The following is a 7,557-nucleotide window of genomic DNA, read 5'->3' on the forward strand; positions in this document are numbered from 1 at the left end:
CGTAACTGCTAAATATCTGTTTGTAACAAACAAACCATAGCATATTTATACAGGAGGTCCTCAGGTTACATTGGAGATCCATTCCTAGGGCACAGCCTAACGCGATTTTCACCGTACATCAGAACCCACTTACATAAGCACCTACGTCACTCACATGGAGCACATACACAGCAGTAATGAAGTGAAACAGTAAAAAATATTAAAAGAAAGATAACAATTCCTGACCTTTACGTGTGGTAAATAAATGATAAAAAACATGAAGCACATATGTACATATGTCAAAATGATGGCACTTTTTTGTTGTTTATAAATAAATGGTAAATACATGATAAAAAACATAAAGCACATATGTACATATGTCAAAATGATGGCACTTTTTTTGTTTATTAATAAATGGGAGATGGCTACATAACCACAAAACATGGAGTCTGACATAACCTGAGGACAGGCTGTACTATATCACATTCAGTGATTATAGAAATCCATTTATATATATTACTTGTATAAAATCAGAGTTTTTTGTAAAAAATATTTTTTTAAAAAGTATAAAAAAAATGTTCAGTTGAAAGCCCTGCCAGGACAGCCAGTCTGTAAACACAGTGAGTATGTGCTTGGAAGGGCGCCTGTGCCTCATGCCCACAGCGACTCCAGCAGGGTGGCGAGGGTGTGCCCCGGCTGCTACTCCAGGCAGGACTGAGCTGGACCATGGTGGGTGGCTACAGCAGGGCCTGGCACTATGCCCTTCTCCAGCCTTGCATCAGGGTCAGGGTCAGGGCTGGGGGCAGGAAGATTGCAGTTTCACTCTGAATTCCATACTCAGACTAATTTTGGTTGCAACTCATGGATTTTCCTGGCTGTTCAGAAATCCTTAGGGTGGGTGCCCTGGCGGAAAGGCCAGAGAATTGCCCATAGCTGCCTGGTTGGGCCTCTTACTGGCCCAGAGCCTCTGTCCTGCCTCCTGCAAGCCTGGCCCCAGGCATAACAGCCCCCCGCCCCCCCAGGACTACTTTGGTCTCAGCACTTAGTCCTGGGTTTCATCAGCCTGGATTTCTTCCCCTGATGTGGCTGATCTGAGTTTCACCAAAACGCCTGGCTGATGCTGGCTGTGCTGAGCCTCACTGAAGAGTTTTTCATGCAGCAAGGAAGAAGAGCCCTCTGGGACCCTCCTCCTCCTCCCTCTTCTCATCTCCTCCTCTTCCTCTTTCCCCTCCCAGCCCATGGTCACTCTTCTCCAGCTGCTCCAGCAGAGGTTGCCTTCTGAGTCGGGGGTCTTAACGCTGTTGGTCCTGACGATGCAGGTGGGGTGATGCCAGTTGAGCATTAGGATGAGCTGCTGCTGCTCCTGCTTCAGCTCCTCCATCTGGGTGTTCAGCTCCGCATTCATGAGCTCCAGCCACTCAGGTTCCCGCTGCAGATACTCCTTCCGCTCCTTCTTCTTGTTCTGTCATGGGGCTGCCTCCACTTTCTTCTTTTCCTGGCACTTTTTCTCCTCTCCTCTTCCTCATCTAGCTCACTTTTCATAAGCTGAGGCCTCTTGCCCACGTTCACCTCCAGGAAGTGCAAAGGGGTGATCATGGCCCTAGTGTTATGGATGCCAGCGTATTTCAGCTCCTCTGCAGTCAGGCCAAGCTGGGGAGTCTGGTCAGGGGGCCAAGCCCTAGCAGAGATCCCGCAGTCATAGAAGGGTCCAGGATCTGTCCAGGCATCATAATAGGAGGAGTGTCAGTCTAGCCTTTCAGAAGCCTCGGGGGAGGTGGCGACCCCGGGGCCTGGTCCAGGGTGCAGGAGCCATGCCCACTCAGGAGCCAGCCGCCACCAGCGCCACCCAGTAGCAGCCACCAAGCTTCCCTCCACAGCTGTGGTGGGTGGCCTGGGTCTCCTTCTTTGAGGCTATTGATCCTGAGGCTCTGCCTGCCTGCCTCACCACCCCTAACCACTCACCTGCCTACCTGATCGCCCCTAACCACTCTGCCTGCCTGCCTGATTGCCCCTAACCGCTTGTTGGGGGGCGGGACCAGCCCAGGAGAGAGGCCATGGTGGTTCTGGTCTCTAGTCATTCTGGTTGTTCCGCCATTTCGGTCACTGGGCATTTATTATATAGGATTAGAAATTAGGGTAGCATTGTTGAATGGTCTATTGCCTATACTGAACTCTTGGATTTAAGCTCTTCCTTTCACTGGACCCTTCTTGGGTGTTTTCTGTTTTATCACCCTCCATTCATTCATCAATCCACTTAGAAATGGCTTACACTCTACCACATTTTTTTAAAATTTAAATTCTTTATTGTTTAAAGTATTACATGAGTCTCCTTTTTTGACTTCTCCCAGGCTGCTCCCCAGCACATGTCCTCACCCTCCTACTGTCTGTCTCCATTGGTTATGCTCATATGCATGCATACAAGTCCTTTGGTTGATCTCTTACCTGCCCTGCCTCCCCTCTCCCCCCGTGCCTTCCCTCATAGGTTGGACAGTCTGTTCCATGCTTCAGTGTCTCTGGTTCTATTTTTGTTCATCAGATTATGTTGTTCATTATATTCCACAAATGAGTGAGAGCATGTGATATTTATACCTCCCTGAACATGTCAGATCTTCTCACTCTATCACTTTCTTAGAAAGCCTCATTCATATAAATGCTTTAGTTCATTGTCATGTCTCTAAAATCAAGGACATTTTCAGTCCCATTTAATTTATTTTGTGGTAAGGCATTTAAAATGAGATCAACTTCATTAACAAATGTTTAAGTATACAAAGCAGTGTTCTTACATATAGGCAAAAACTAAGAATTCTAGAATTTATTCACTTTACATAAATGAAACTTTATATCTATTGAATAACAATTCTCCATTACCCCCTCCTCCAATTCATTCCAAAACCTAGCATTAAGTACATGTTCAAGAAACAATAAAAAAAAACACCATGTTATGTGCCTTAAATATATTAAAAAAATTTATTCTTCAATTATACTTTAATAAAGCTGGGAAAACTAAAAAATAAAATTAGCACATAAAACAAATTCCATTGACCAAGGTCTTTAAATTTCCTCATACACTCCACTCCTCATTCATAAAAATAAAAAAATAAGATAAATTAATAACAGGTTTGATATAAAGGTTTATATAATTGACATTCAAATGAAAAAAAATTACATATACATTTTCTTTCCATGTATTAGTAATTAATATAGGAAAGGAGTAGAAAAAAGTAATATGGCAATTAGATCAAAGTTTGATAATATGAGTGATATCTAAAAAGGATAATAATATAATGTGATTATTGTTAATAATTTCTTGCAATTTAGTATCACCAAGCTCTGGATTCCCACCTGTTCCAGAGAATATACAAATCTTTTCAGGGTATAGCAATATCAAGATTGGAAAATAAAAGTAATAAGAAGGATATGCTGAATTACTATTTTTCTTACTTCTTAATAGCATTTAAAATTACATGTGCATTGAACTGACTACTGTTATATTTTATAATTCTATATAAAATACATTTATTATTTTTATTTCATTTCCATATGGAAAAAAAAAGAAATTTCTCATCAATTAATTTGAGGCCTAATTGAAATTATAAAGAAGTAAGGGTTGCCCTAACCAGTTTGGCTCAGTGGATAGAGCATCGGCCTGCGGACTGAAAGGTCCCAGGTTCGATTCCGGTCAAGGGCATGTACCTTGGTTGTGAGCACATCTCCAGTAGGGGGTGTGCAGGAGGCAGCTGGTCGATGGTTCTCTCTCATCGATGTTTCTAACTCTCTATCCCTCTCCCTTCCTCTCTGTAAAAAATCAATAAAATATATTTTAGAAAAAAAGAAGTAAGGGTAAATTATATTAATTGCATAGTTGTATAAGATCAGACTGTCATTTGCCTATTTCTCAATATTACTCAGAGATTCACCACTTATGAATATTTAACAGAAAATACTACTTTAATTGGTACTATTATAGATAAAAATAAATAACAGAATTTTACTTGCAAATATTCCTCTAAATCACTTTCGAGAATCAGCTTCTTTTTAAAAGCAAATCCATAAAAGCTTTTATATGTACATAAAGTTTAAAATCAATAAACAACATTAATTAGAATCTGAAACTTAATGCACATTTTCCAAGTACTTTTTCATTGATAACTAATTACGTAATATGACTAGAGTTGTATTCTAAAATTGATTATCAAATTCTTATTGTAAGCCATCCTTTCCAATTATACTAAAGAATTCACTGTGCATGCTAGAATTCTCAGCTCCAAGGAAGCAATGGAGAAGATTTTAAATATTTCTATATTTAGCATATCAATATCAATGACATATGTTAAGGCTTTTGTTTTGCAGTAAAGTAATACAGTAGGGCCTTGACTTATGAGTGTCCCGACTAACGAGTTTTTTGAGATACCAGCTGTTTCTCAGCCGATTTTTTGCATTGAGTTGATAGAGTAATTTGAATTAACGAGCTCCTTAACGAGCTTCTTAACGAGCTCGGTCTCAGAACGAATTAAACTGGTAAGTCAAGGCCCCACTGTACTGAAGTTCTATAAACTAATTTTGGTTACGTCTAAAGTATGTGTCATTTGTGCTGACATTCCATTTTATAAATGTATATTTTATTTTGTTCTATGTTCTTAGAAGAAAGAAGCAAAGAAATAAATTATTTGTTGTGTTTCAAGACATACAATTGAACATATATAATAGGATTGAAATTGGAAGTTGGAATTTGTTGTTTGGTAGGTTGAGTCTCAGGTGAATTAAAAGTTTACCCATGAAATAATTCATTGTTCTAGAAATTTATTGTTCTAGAAATGTAATAGAATAAAATAATTTGAAACAAGTTTTTTTAATTTCTCTTATTCTTAAAGTTTTTCTATCATCTAGAAAATGCTATCAAGGGCTAGTGTTTAATTAACAATTTTTATTAATTAAATTTAGCATTCTAAGTTGCTATTATGAATAAGGCTATTAAACAATAATATAAATGCAAAAATATATATTACTGCATTTATAGTATGCTTTACAGCAATTTTCTAATGGCAGTTTGTTGACTTCTGTGGGAGCAAGACCCATTTTAGTGGGTCCATAAGACCAAAACTACTTTCATACTAATACACTAATTACTTTTGTTACCTCTGTTGATATTTCCAGTGATGATGCAAAATAATGGTGGGTATGACTGGTGATAACTGATTACATATAATAACAATGACACAAAACTGCACTAGCAGTCATTGAATTTTTAAACTCCACACCCTGAGGAATGTGAGCCTGGGTCAGATTTGGTAACTTAGCAGAATTTATTTTTAAATAATATAATTGATTCTTCCTGCATTTTAAGAAAAACAGCTCAGTATATTTTTAACTCATGATAAAATTCAAGGTTTCAATTCAAGGTGAAATGATAATTTTGAAAAAAGCTTTATCTGAAATCATTAGTTTTATAGCTTCTTAATACTTAAAGATATCTCTGATAAATTTTAATATGAAACTTATTTTTATGATCTATAATGGGAAGTGTCAAAACTAAAAATATCTAGAAAGTGAGTAAATACTTTCCAAATGAGCAATACATAATGTTACAAATTAGTGCCTGGGTAAAATATCCATTCAGTGGGTAAGACAAAAAAATGGATTTGAATGTAAAAAAGTTTAGTAAGTTCACATGATTTCTGATTTCACATTGCAATGACATTTTTTTTTCAATGACATTTTAAGAAAATTCTGCTTGTTGAGTTTTGGTACAGTATCAAAGAATACCCACAATTGTATGAAACTGCCGGCCTTTTTTCAGCTATTCCTGTTTGAGAATGGGTCCTCATTGCATACAACTACCAAAACATTATATCTAGGCAGTATGACTGAAGAAGTAGATATTAAAAAGAGTGGCTTTCTTCCATTAAGCCAGATATAATAAATACAACACACACAAACAAACCTAACTGAAATCTTCAATGACTTTTAAAAGTATAAAGGTATTGTGAAGTCAAAACTTGAGGTCTACTGATCTATATAAATATGAAGAGAATAGGCTCTTGTGGGCATGGAGAAAACTTCTACACTTTCATAAGAAAGAAGATAATGATTTGTATAAGAAATGCATATTCATAATTTCACTTATGGTTAATAATAATTTATCATAATTCAAAAAAATATTTGGAGTACATTTTTCATTTTAAGAAATATCTTAACTAATTCTTATTTCCCTCTTTTTCTTTTTAATAAGTACAGGGGTAAGCCCTAACTGGTTAGTTCAGTTGGTGAGGACATAGCCCTAATAAGCAAAAGTTGCAGGTTGATCTCTAGTCAGGGCACATACAATAGCAGCATTATTTAACAGTAGCTAAGACCTGGAAACAGCCCTAAGTGCCCAACAGTAGATGAGTGAATAAAAAAGATGTGGTACATTTACACAATAGAATACTATGCAGAAGTAAAAAAAACAACAAGGATCTCTTACCCTTTGAGATAACTTGGAGGGACCTGGAGAGCATTATGCTAAGCAAAATAAGCCAGTCAGAAAAAGACAAATATCACATGATCTCACTCATAAGTGGAATCTAATGAACAAAATAAAGTGACAAACAAAATAGATACAGAGGCATGGAACAGACTGATGAATCTCAGAGGGAAGGTGGGGTGGGAAGGTGCAGGAATGATTAGCCAAAGAACTTACATGTATATATGCCTAACCCATGGATACAGACAATGGTGTGGTGAAGGCCTATGGGTGGGGCAAGAGTGTAATGGAGGGAGTTAAAGGGGGAACAAGGGAATGTCTATAGTACTTTATGAGCTCATTTAAGCTGAAGTTTGGTCTTCATTTTGGTTCAAATGAAACTAAAGCCTCTTGACTGTAATTGGATCCTTGCCAACATACATATAAGATATACTAGTATCTTATCCAAACTATGCCTAGATCAAACTATAAGAAGTATATTCTGCATTTATTAAAATATCTGGAGGCAGGTAGACCAGGATTTTCTTCAGTTATTTAAAGACAGAGTCTTGCTCTAGTCTTCTCCATTTAACTTTGATTCTAAGACTTGTGGCCTTATTTTGCATTATGGATACTTTAGCTCCAGGTATTATCATCATAATTAGCTAGTTTATTAATAATAGGAAGAGAGCAAAGGGAAGGCCAGACATTATAAGTATGGTCATCTGGATGGCTTCCCCAGGAAGCTACAACATCATGTTCTTCAGGGAACCACTAGTCCATCCCCTGCAGATCACTGAGATAAAGGATCAAAGGGAGAGGTGGGCTCATGCTCACTGAAGTTGGGGTGATATAGAGAAGGTGCTTGCCTGCTAGTTTAGTCTAGGGAGCAGTGGATTGGCTAGGTGGTCCTTATCAGAAACACTCCAAATTTTGGAAAGTTAAACTCTCTAGACAAAGAGTTACCTCCTCCTTGTTCATGCTCTTGTTCCCACTTGTTCTTGCTTGCTCCATGACCCACCCTCGCCCATGCTCTCTCCTGTTCTCTCTCCATAGCCGTGTGGCCTTAAACAGTAGCATGGCCCATAGCTGTGCAGACAATAGAGGCAATGGACTTCAGCTGGGAACACAAGCTA

The 7,557-nt window shown here is 38.0% G+C and overlaps 1 pseudogene across 1 annotated transcript; it reads right to left on the bottom strand.

The window, feature by feature from the left end:
* Window positions 1–1,130: 1,130 nt before the first annotated feature.
* LOC308513753 (jun dimerization protein 2-like) lies at window positions 1,131–1,715 on the bottom strand (annotated as a pseudogene). The gene has a single exon. The product of its transcript is annotated as a jun dimerization protein 2-like (transcript).
* Between the last annotated feature and the right edge of the window lie 5,842 nt (window positions 1,716–7,557).

This window comes from Myotis nattereri (assembly GCF_964212035.1).
Source record: "Myotis nattereri genome assembly, chromosome: 2".
In the NCBI taxonomy this organism is placed as follows: domain Eukaryota; kingdom Metazoa; phylum Chordata; class Mammalia; order Chiroptera; family Vespertilionidae; genus Myotis; species Myotis nattereri.